Below are 12365 nucleotides of genomic sequence, written 5' to 3'. Positions count from 1 at the left end.
AAGTCAAAGGGTCAAGATATAAGCTCTGTGTTCACCCAAAAGTTAATCTCCTGTCTCTTCTACTAAATGAGGAAACAATTTTACCTACTTGAGAGGGATATTATGAGAACTAGTACAATAACTCACGTAAAATGCTTAGAAGGGCGCCTAGTGCATGGTGAATTTGGCAATAAGGAGTCCATGATCTGAACCACAGTCAGCTCCTGATCTTGCTTTTGCTGACTGTATAGAGCTTCTCCATCTTTGGCTGCAAAGAATATAATCAATCTGATTTCGGTGTTCACTCTGGTGATGTCCATGTGTAGAGTCTTCTCTTGTGTTGTTGGAAGAAGGTGTTTGCTATGACCAGTGTGTTTCTTGGCAAAACTCTTATCAGCCTTTGCCCTGCTTCATTCCGTACTCCAAGGCCAGATGGTGATTGCACCCATGAAATTAAAAGATGCTTACTCCTTGGAAGGAAACTTATGACCAACCTAGATAGCATATTCAAAGGCAGAGACATTACTTTGCCAACAAAGGTCCATCTAGTCAAGGCTATGGTTTTTCCAGTAGTCATGTATGGATATGAGAGTTGGACTGTGAAGAAAGCTGAGTGCTGAAGAATTGATGCTTTTGAACTGTGGTGTTGGAGAAGACTCTTGAGAGTCCCTTGGACTGCAAGGAGATCCAACCAGTCCATCCTAAAGGAGATCAGTCCTGAGTGTGCATTGGAAGGAATGATGCTGAAGCTGAAACTCCAATACTTTGGCCACCTCATGCGAAGAGTTGACTCACTGGAAAAGACTCTGATGCTGGGAGGGATTGGGAGCAGGAGGAGAAGGGGACGACAGAGGATGAGATGGCTGGATGGCATCACTGACTCGATGGACATGAGTTTGGGTAAACTGCAGGAATTGGTGATGGACAGGGAGGCCTGGTGTGCTGTAATTCATGGGGTTGCAAAGAGTTGGACATGACTGAGCAACTGAACTGAACTGAGTGCATGGTGAACACTCAGCGGATGTTAGCTTTTATTATCAACATGATGTGAAAAGGTGTTCATGATACACTGTAATGTGAATAGAAGAGGCTATGAAATGGTATATATTGTGATCCCATTTTTTAAAAAATATGTACACATATATAGAAACATATATATCATAATGTTAAGAGTATTAACTGCCCCAACTGTATGTGAACTGAGAACTCCCAGATCTTCAATCTGGGTTTAGAAAAGGCAGAGGAACCAGAGATCAAATTGCCAACATCCACTGGATCATTGAAAAAGCAAGAGAATTTCAAAAAAACATTTACTTCTACTTCACTGACTATGCTAAAGTGTTTGACTGTGTGGATCACAATAAACTATGGAAAATTCTTAGAGATGAGAATACCAGACCACCTGACCTGCCTCCTGAAAAATCTGTATGCAGGTCAAGAAGCAACAGTTAGAACCAGACATGGAACAGTGGAGTGGTTCAATAATGGGAAAGGAATGCATCAAGGCTGTATATTGTCATCCTGCTTATTTAGCTTATATGCAGAGTATATCATGAGAAGTGCCAGGCTGGATGAAGCACAAGCTGGAATCAAGATTGATGGGAAAAATACCAACAAACTCAGATATGCAGATGAGATCTAGGTCTCAGTTCTCTTATCATAGCCAAGTGATTTAACCCAGGTCTCAATATCTTATAGGGTTATTATAGAAAGCAAGTGAGAGAATATCTGAAAGCACTTAAGCCCTCATAAGGAATTATTATTAATCATTTTCTATTTTGCAGGCTTTAGAGGACCATTTTGTTTCTAGGGCTTAGAATTGTAACAACCAGAGTTTTGCAAATAAGAACAATGACAAAATATTATCCAAACCTCAATGGCTCTTCCTTATTTTAAACAAACTCTATGTAAAATCTCAGCGTTTTTGAACTCTTCTAAATAAATAATATTATCTCCCACTATTAAGATAATGAGAGGATATTCAGTGACCACACCTATGGTATCTGCCTGAAGAAACAAACCATGAACTGATCATACAATCTCCAAACACAGGTTCCAGAATTTCCTCTATATAATCTGTACAATAATCTGTGTTATTAAGCACACTATTCACCAATAAAACCATAGTAGATGCTTTTGGAAAGAGTAAGAGACAGAGGTGAGCAAGAAAACAAAATCTTTCTTTTCTTAACCTCCTTTCCTTACTTCTTCCGCGCCACCCCCCAATTTGCCTCTGTCTTTGACTTTCTCCGAAAGAAGCTGTCCTAAAGTCAGTATTGATTAAAAAATATTAATGTCCCAAGGCATCTCAAATCAAAACAAATCTTACTTTATGACTAAAAATAAATATCACAATGGAAAAACTGAGTGTGAGGGTGTACAGAGAACAGAAGTTAGAATTGTTCACCCTTTAATGTTTTTACTCAAAATGTTTGAGGTCTTAACCTTCTCAATGTGAAGTCATGACTTATTTCATTCAACTTGTAGACGCAAAAAGAAATGTAATTTAAATAGATATTTTACTTAAAATCCAACGATACCAATAAATTTATCTACTTCAAATCTGCTAGACTAAAAGCTGACTGCCCTCTGGTGGGCTGTTTCTAAAATATTTAGCACCTCTTTAACTTTGCTTTATAAATATTGCAAATATCATAAGACTATTTTACAATCCAATCCATGTAAATAATACTAATATTTGGGAAAAGGAGAAAAGTCAGTTAAATACTCTTTATTAAATGTAAAAGCAAATTATAACAAGTTTAGCTATTTCTAATTTTTAAAACGTGTTTTTCCTTGAAATGTAAATTTATTTTAGTTTCAAGCTTCAGTTAAAGTAGTGGAAGCAAAGCAAAAAGTTATGTGAACTTTATTTTCATTTTCTACACATGTGCATTTTAATAATTGTGTTGTTTTTTCACTGTTAAGCAATAACAACAAAAAAAGTGTTTATCACACTTAGGTTCTGTTCTCTGTCCCTAAGTGTTAATTTTACTGTTTGAAAAAAGAAATCGAAATGAGATAATTATATTTTTAATTAAAAAACATATCATATTGCTTTGGAGGGAAAAATCTAAAAAAATACCACATCAATGTATAAGAGCTAAGATGGGTAAAGTAGGAAGCATGTTTAGGGACTATTCATAAAACCCTTTGGAATCTTAACAAAGTCCAGTACATTGTCAATCCAACAGGATCTCATTCTCCTGTTTGCAATTCCTTATAATAAAGAGGTTCTACTGAGCTGATATCTCAGGTAGGCTAACTGAATTTTTCAGTTTTCATTCAGCTATTTAGGCTGTGTACATCAATTTCTGAAGCATCATCAGCCCCATTCATCAGATCATTGTCAATGAGAAAATTTCAACTCATATTTTAAATTATTTCCTCAACATATGTGCCATCCTCATGCAAGCAAATCTTGTGAAAATTTGAATTCACATTAACAGAGTTATTTCAAATAGAAAAAGGTTGGGTTTTTTAAAGAAGTCAAGAAAAATTTCTTAAAGAAAGACTTCTTAAAGCTTTAAGTAAACTACTTAAAAAAAAAAAAAAAAACCACCTCTTAGCCTCTCTGTAAGAAAAATGAAAAGTGTTACTGAGTAATTTATCCGATCAATTTCATCAATATTGATAACATATCTAGAAAATCCAATTTAACATACCCTTTCTTTTCTTGGTAGCACTATGTTTTGGCAATAGCATAAAGATTAATTTATTAAGGCTCAATTTCATTTAGCATTTGCAAATAGAACCTCAGGAAAAAAAAAAAAAAGAAAACTCTCCGTTTCTAACAGTGGAATTGAAGACTGCAATCAAATTCCTACATAAGGTTAATTTTGTGGTTACAGATACTGAGATTTAAGCACAAGAGCAGCTTATAGCTTTGTGTATCTAAAATACACAAAGATCGCCCACATTCAGTCTCTTAGACAGAAGACATCTGAAACATCCAGTAGCAATGTAAGTGTCTTTATCCAAAATAGGCAACGAAGTCACACAAATTAAAATGCTTCCTGTATTTGGTGCAAGTTAACATTTTTTCAAGTTTGCTTTTAAACTAATTAACATGTGAAATGGATTTAAAATGGAAAGCTGTCACTTCTGTGAGATTTGATTACAACCCCCCTCCACCTTCCAATTCAAAGTAAATGGAAATATAGAAATGAAGAAGAAAAAGTGAAAGACTGTGAAAGCATCAGTGAAAGACTGCTTTAAAATTGCAATAAAATTTACTGTTTTATAAGGGCTCACTAGATCGCCATTTGAAAGCCATTAACAGCAAACCAGGTTGTCCATTTTTCTCGCCCTGCAGAGACAGCGCTGGAGGCTGCTCTCTGCGATTTTGCCTTCTGTCTAAACACCCCCACCCTTCCTTGAGCCTGAGGGAATTAGAAATTTCCCTATTTATTTGAGTTGTTTGTTACAGTTTTTCACTTTAAAATTATTTAAATTATAGACCCCGAGCATTTGGGATTATTATTCATGCCAAGTTTTCAATTCAGCTTCAGAAATAATTGAATGGAAGCACAGTGTGTGTAGGTAAATCAGTATCTACGCAGAATAAAAAGAAATCATCTTACCTAGCATTTCCAGCTATGTAGAAACTGAAAAGCTGTGTGTGTGTAAATAGATATAATTCTACAACTGCCTCTGAACTCTCTGAATTTGCAACAGTTTTGCTCTATCAGTACCCATTAAATCAATATTTTTATAGTTTAAAATGCGATTTTTTTCTAGCACAAATGTGTACCGGCTAATCGCAGCTTTGCGACTTATCCGAAAGCTTCTCCATGTGTCCTGCACTGAGCATTGTTTTTTCCATCAACAGAGGGCAGTCTATCGTTTGCCAAGGAACTCAGCTCCAGTGAGGGGGCTGAGGGCTGCGAGAGCTACATCTGACAGACGAGGTTTGCAGAGTTTGCTCCAGTAACAGGCAGAAGCTCTTTCAACTGGTCAGTGTGTAACTCATTGGAAATGCTACTGATCGTTGAAACAACATGCCTGAGTGAAAGAGAACCCCGTGATTTACAAAAGTCTGATGCAAGTGACTTTTAAGTCAGTGGTGTGTTATTATTTGAGTATCACTCAAAGGGTTAGTATAGGAAATCATCGTTTGCATAAAACCCAGATGCATGCTCAAAATCCACTCACCTTGTAGAGGTAGTGACAGCTTTATTTATGTTGCCTGCCCTCACACTGTGTGTGGGAGTGTCTTCAGTGTGACTGTTTTAGTACAACTTAAATATATTATAGCTGTTTTATATTTGATCCAAGAAAAATGAAATAATTCTTCATATGGTAATCTATCAGGGTCATAATTGACACATTAGAGAGGTCTAGCTTTTTTCCTCTGCTACCGGGAATAAAGAAAATTTCAGGTGCTGGGGCTATTAATTTTTCATCAGTCAAAGGCATTAAATTTAAACTGAAAATCTGAAAGAATGGAAAAAGATGCACTTCAAGAAAATTAGATCTTCTCAGAGTATTTGTTCAAGATCTACATTTACTGATACGTAATTTATTAGACATTTCAACATAGCAAAGTCATAATCTGGTAGTACAGGGATTGCATTTTACTCTGTGGCAGAAGTTTTACAAATGTCTTAAAGCTATTGTAAAAGCGGCAGTGAGAAATCCTAATAGACACCAGAATCAACATATCTGAAGTGTGTGCATTATCATGGCCCATTATTTTAAATAAGAGTGTTCTACCTCAAGAACTGGAATGACACCACAAATAACAGAATAAATGGGAATGTAAAAGTCAAACAGCATGACAAAAACTGCGCAGACTTAGAGAAAAAGCTTTTCAGAATACAGATGTGTCCTAAAAATCCTTCTGTAAAAAAGTGTGTTCCATTATCACAGAAGGAAAGAAACTCAAGGTTTTTCTTATGTTTAGGGTATATTTATGTGATATTAAGGATGATGAAGCAAATATTTAGCAGCTAGGGTACTGTGTGCAGCTAACAATAATTCCTTTATCATTTACCCAACAAGAAGATAAGTGCCGTTTTCCTTCTTTTGCAAATATATTTGCCAGCAGCTGTTTCAACATTTATAAAGACCATTTCCACTGATTGCCAAATAACCATAAATTCATTTACACATATTTCTGAGTTGGAGGCATAAAAATAATTACATGTCTGATTAAATCCACTTATGCCTTCACATCTTACTAAATCTATAATAGACATGAATTGTTACAATGTATTACATCTAAGTGCATAAATAAATACAATGCAGACGTAGAGTCCAGCTTTTCTACAACAGAACGTGTGGAGATAATTTACACAAATATAGTTGAGATACAGTATAAAAAACAACTTATTTTAGAAATTGTTATGACACAGAAAATGTCCAACACAGAAAAGAGGGACTTCAGCTAGAAAACTAAAGAAACTATCCTTGTTTATCACTGCCTCACTGTCCTGAAATACATATTAAATAGTTATCTTAATAAGCTTGTCATTAGAGGAGAATAATTAAGCTGAAAACTCCTTTTCTTAATATGCAAACTACAGAAAATTATACGTACACTTACAACTTGCTGAATTCTTGAGGTATGCTCTGTTGCTCTTCCCCCACCTACCTCCCACCCCACAACCACATCATTCCACCCACCCTTCCCCACCTCCTCTGCCACTTGGCACCAAGGTGATTTAAATGATTATAGTACATAGTACATGGGAAAATACCTTCGGGGACTGTTCAAAGTTAAAAATCACAGTGCTTAGAAAGAGCAGTTTGATTCCCCTCTTAACTCCCTATAAGAGACATGAAATTTTGCTTTCTTTTGACTGAGACTCAGGCCAGAATCCTGGAGTGGGTAGCCTTTCCCTTCTCCAGGGGATCTTTCCAACCCAGGGATTGAACCGAGGTCTCCTGCATTGCAGGCAGATTCTTTACCAGCTGAGCCACAAGGCAAGCCCTATAATAACTTTAATCACACAATATTTAACCATATTTGTTATACCACAACACTTGGTAACACTTCATTTTGAGTGTCCCAGCATTATTAATTCATTTGGTATTCACTGTAATAACACTGATCATCATGAACTTATTTGGTATGCATGTGGATGTCATAAGTATTTCCATAGGAATTCTATTGTATTTCAGCATTAATTAAATGCACTCCCTAATTTTCTTAGGAAAACAGGAATATACTGTAATTCTTAAATACTATGTCTTTCAATAGCACATACATAGGCTGATTATTAAGCCATATGTAGAATTATTTGTACCACCTTATGAACATATTTTATATGCGAAACAGCTAACAAAATCAGTCTCTAGGTTTTTGTGGATCATGATATATTTTCTTAATATCAGCATTTCATGACATTTACAATCACATTTCTCAAGCAAAGAAGAAAACCACCCTACATTAATTTCCAGAATCTGAGACAGAAAATGTCTTTCTTTAAAAACAAACATACAAATAATAAACACCTAGAGAATGAAAGCCACCTAACCAAGTTTGCATGTTCGTGTTCTTTCCTTCCTGCTTCCCCAGATCCCAGAAGTGCCCATGGCTCTGTGGATGTAGCGCCTTTCATCTGCTATTGGGGTATGCCAGTTCTGTGATGTCATTCACTCAGCAAGAAAAAATACCAGCCACCCCCCACTGGTATCCTGAGATGGCAAAATGAAGTGGCTTATCAAAGGATAGCGGAAAACTGTTTAAAAGAGAGATCTGCTAAAATCTACTAATCTTCAATCACATCAAGGTTTCTAAAGTTATACAGGCTTTTTCATGTGTTCATAAAAGGAGCTGATCCCATTCTCTTTTCTGCCAACAGAGATACATTTGTCAGCCCTATCATATCCCTTCTGCTAAAGGAAAGTAATGATACCATATTTGAGAGTGTGTGAGATTCTCTCCTGAATTTCAGCTTCAAACACCAGGGGGTTCCTATCTTAATACAAGGGAGTGTTTTTCATTTATATTTGATTTTTTATTTTTAAAATTGTTTTACTTACTGCTATTCTGGAAACTAAAATCAGGCAGCAGTATTAGCAAGTAAAAGGACTAGCAGCAAGTAAAGCAAGATTTAAAGGACTTAAATCTTATTTAAAATTATAGGAAGTAAATATTTCCCCCCTCACTTGATTTTGTAATTTCAAGGTGGGGGGAGGAGAATTATTTAATTCTTAAAGCTTCCGAATGTGTCTTAAAATGGGAATCTGTAAACACTGGTTAAACCTTAGCATTATTTGTTCATTATTTCTCAGTCGTAACATGAACAGACAAACATACCTAAAAGAATGACACCTTTACTAGGGAAACACGTTTTCTCAAAGCAGTGATAAGACTCACAAGTTCTCACACTTTATATAACAAATATAATTTTTAAAATATTTAAAAATAACACTAGGGTTGTACTATTCCAAAACAGAAAATGAAAAGGAGTTTGCAGGTAAAATATTTATTTTTCCAGTACATTTAGTGATAACAGTTATTTTTAATGAAACCCATGGAGAAAGAATAGAAAATCCAGTTCATAATTGTAATGTAGGGAGGAGACAGAGCTGGACTTTTTCTCTTACGGTTTGTACTCTGGATTCATTTAACAGGCACTGCACCTCAAGGCTTGCGGACAGCGGTGGATTCCTATTCTGTAGCTTAGAGAATTACCCACTCTTCAGAGGATAGATTTAAAATGTTACCGCCTGTGAATTCTAGGCTTTTGTTCATTTCAACATTTAAGGCAGATCTCTCATGTACAAAAAGTACTTCAAAGGTATTCATTTATTTTTTGTTTGTTTATTTAGGTTTGTAGTCCTTTCTCTGAGAATTGTTCTTATTAATCTTTGCACTGAAATATTTTTAGGAACCAATGCCAGTTACCGTGATGTTGCCTATTTAACAGTGGCAGATTCTGTTTTGCTACTGGTGGCAAACAATTTAATTAGGAACACAAAATAGCCGCCTGCTTTATTTCCCTCTGCAAGTATCTGTTCCTTGTCTAAGAATAAGAAACTACCACTATAAAAATCTCTTTGAGCTCTCGCTAATGAAACTTCCTGATTCCACTTGTTTAACCCAGCTATCTCTGCAACAATTTATTCTTTCTTTCTAAACAGACCTTTAGGTATGCAAGGCCGTTTGTAAATTATATGGTGCTGGCAATATCATGAAATATCATGACTGCAGTTTATGGGCAGATGAAGAGGGATGAGTTGTAACAAGAATAAATTACACAAAATACATTGGGGGAGAAATGGCAAAGTGGTGGTGCCAGCAAAATTATTAAACTTTAGAGTGGTACTTAATAAGGGCACTAAATTAAGTGACCTTATGATTGGATGGACATAGCAAATGGGATTCTCAGGGAATTATCGTCCATTAACTTACAAAGAAATAAGGAGATATAGTATCATAAACCAAGATAAGAAAAGTATAGGTGAACTGAATATTAACAAATAAAGCAGTTCACTGAAAACCAACTATCCCTTTAGAAACATCCTGAACATACTACCTAAAATCACATGCTGGTGAAAAGACTATAGTTTATGGCTTAGGACCATGTATTTTATATTTAATTTTGTTTTTTTTTTTTACAAATGTGTCTAGCCACAAGTATAAAAGCTCACACTGTCTAACTAATATAAAGTTATGAAGAATATTGGGAACTAGAAAGTCAGTCATGCACAATGGATTTCTTTACCTTGCTTAATTCATCTGTGAAATGGAGTGGTAATTCTGACTGACCTATAGAAGCTCACCGAGGAATCATTAATATATGGCTTAATATAAATTAGAAAATGTTGGCATACGTGTATGTGTATGCACATGCATTTTGCTCTCAGGTACCTTTTTTTAACTGAAGTAGAATTAACAAGCAATAAAGTACACAAATCTCCCGTGCAGAGCTCAACGAGGTTTTGCATGTGTATGTGTATAGATATATATATGCCCTTGTGACCACTTCAGTTCAGTGCTAAGCTTCAAACATGTCCAACTCTTTGCAATCCTATAGACTGTAGCCCGCCAGGATCCTCTATCCATGAGATTTCCCAGGCAAGAATACTGGAGTGGATTGGCGTTTCCTACTCAAGGCGATCTTTCCGACCCAGGGATCAAACCCACATCTCTCGTGTCCCCTCAATGGGCTCTTTACCACTAGTGCCGCCTGGGCAGCCCCTGTGACCAATATCCAGGTATTTTCACTCACCCTGGAAAGTCTCCTTCTTTCCATACGCCCCCATTTCTCCCCAGAGTTAACCACTGTATGACTTCTGTCACCACAGATTAGTTTAAAATGTTCTTGAAATCATAGATTTTACTCTTTTCTGTTTGAAATCTTTCAACCTCGTTGTAGTTTTTGACTCTGTCATTAGACTCCATTATTAGGGATTAGTAAACTTGAAAGCATCAAACAGCCTTCTCCTTTTTTTTCTCTTCTTCTCTGTTCTGCATCCTCAGTGGTTAACAATGTGGTCTCTGCCATCTCTCAGGCTCAGTTCAGTTCAGTCGCTCAGTCATGTCTAACTCTTTGAACCACATGAACTGCAGCACGCCAGGCTTCCCTGTCCATCACTAACTCCCAGAGCCTACTCAAACTCATGTCCATTGAGTCGGTAATGCCATCCAACTACCTCATCTTCTGTCATCGCCTTCTCCTCCCACCTTCAGTCTTTCCCAACATCAGGGTCTTGTCTAGTGAGTCAGTTCTTCTCATCACGTGACCAAAGTATTGGAGTTTCAGCTTAAATATCTGTCCATCCAATGAATATCCAGGACTGACTTCCTTTAGGATGGACTAGTTGGATCTCCTTGCAGTCCAAAGGACTCTCAAGAGTCTTCTCCAACACCACAGTTCAAAAGCATCAACTCTTCAGCACTCAGCTTTCTTTACAGTCCAACTCTCACATCCATACATGACCACTGGAAAAACCATAGCTTTGACTATACAGACCTTTCTTGGCAAAGTAATGTCTCTGCTTTTAAGTATGCTGTCTAGGTTGCTCTCCCAGGCTAGGAATTAATTTTAGCTCCATTACTACCACTGTACACACCTGGGTAACTTACTTTAAATCTCCTAGTTTTCTACTTAAATGAATGAGATTAGTAACTACCTCTTACAGTAGTTGTGGAGGCTAAATAAGATGATCCACATCAAGTACACAGTATAGTTTCTGGCTACTAAACAATAATTATTAAGGCTTGTCTGGAATATTCTAAGTGAAAAAAGAAGAGCTCTTCATTGGATTGTTCTTGAGGATAGCAAGCAGAAGGATCAAGACTTCTAGGCTCTGATTTTCATTTTTTTAAAAATCAGTTCTCAATTAGCCTTAGCACATACAAAGGCAAAAAAAGATGCTGACAGGTATTCTTCCATAAGTAAACCTGTGTCATTATTGGTCATTTTTGAATGAAGGAAACACTATTGGTAAAAATGTATTTACATACATTTCACAGTCACCAATGCAGCATATTTGTTTTTTTTTTTTTGAGACAAAGGCCAGGAGGAATGGATAGATTTTAGTAATAGAAGGATTCTTGAGAATTATTCAGTTTATCCTTATTTTATAACTGAGAAAACTGAGGCAAATCAGGTCATTTGTTTAAGGTCAATGAAGAAGCCAAGATGTCTGCCACCCAGTCCAGGGCAACAGTTCTCAGAGGGTGGTTCCCTAGTCATTAACTACAATAACACCTAATGCTGATGTTACTTGTTAGAGATGCACATTTTCAGGTCACATCCAATGGCATCCATCCGTTCAACTACTGCAAGAACTACTAGATGGGAAACTCTGGGGACAGGGTCCAGAGTGCATGCCCTCCTGGTATTTTACCTGCTAAAGCTGGAACCTTAGTCTATGACCCTGCTCCCCTAAGTACTGTCTGCGGACCAGCAGAATTCACGTTATCCAGAAGTTACTTAGAACTGTAGACTCTTGGGCCCCAGATCTACTAAATACTACACTTTAATAAGATTCCCAGGTGTTACGTATGCCACTAAAGCTACCAATCATCAATACACACTAGCAGCCATGGTCAGAACTATTTGAGCTTCAGTTGTCCACTAGAATCTGTGCTGTTTTATGCCATCAGAGCCAACTGACCCTATTCCCTCCCCCAGAGGATCTGCCAAAACAACTATCATAACACTGAAAACTAGCTTCCCCTCTGTGTCAGATCCTGTACTAAGTAAGCAACCTCTGTAGAGCCAATTATGCTTCAAAATTCTTTAATACAGAAATAACTATGACCATTTTACTAGTAGGAGAACAATCTCAAAGAATTCCTTCTCAACTAGGGCCATACCATTAGTACATGGAGGAACTGGATAAAATTTTGGTTCTTATGGATTTTTTCCATGATACCATGAGACATCAGCTCCTTAGTCCCCCTAGACTAAGCACTATGGTTA

The sequence above is a fragment of the Oryx dammah genome, unplaced genomic scaffold (assembly GCF_014754425.2).
Source record: "Oryx dammah isolate SB20612 unplaced genomic scaffold, SCBI_Odam_1.1 HiC_scaffold_18, whole genome shotgun sequence".
Classification (NCBI taxonomy): Eukaryota; Metazoa; Chordata; class Mammalia; order Artiodactyla; family Bovidae; genus Oryx; species Oryx dammah.
This window is presented reverse-complemented; position numbering follows the sequence as displayed.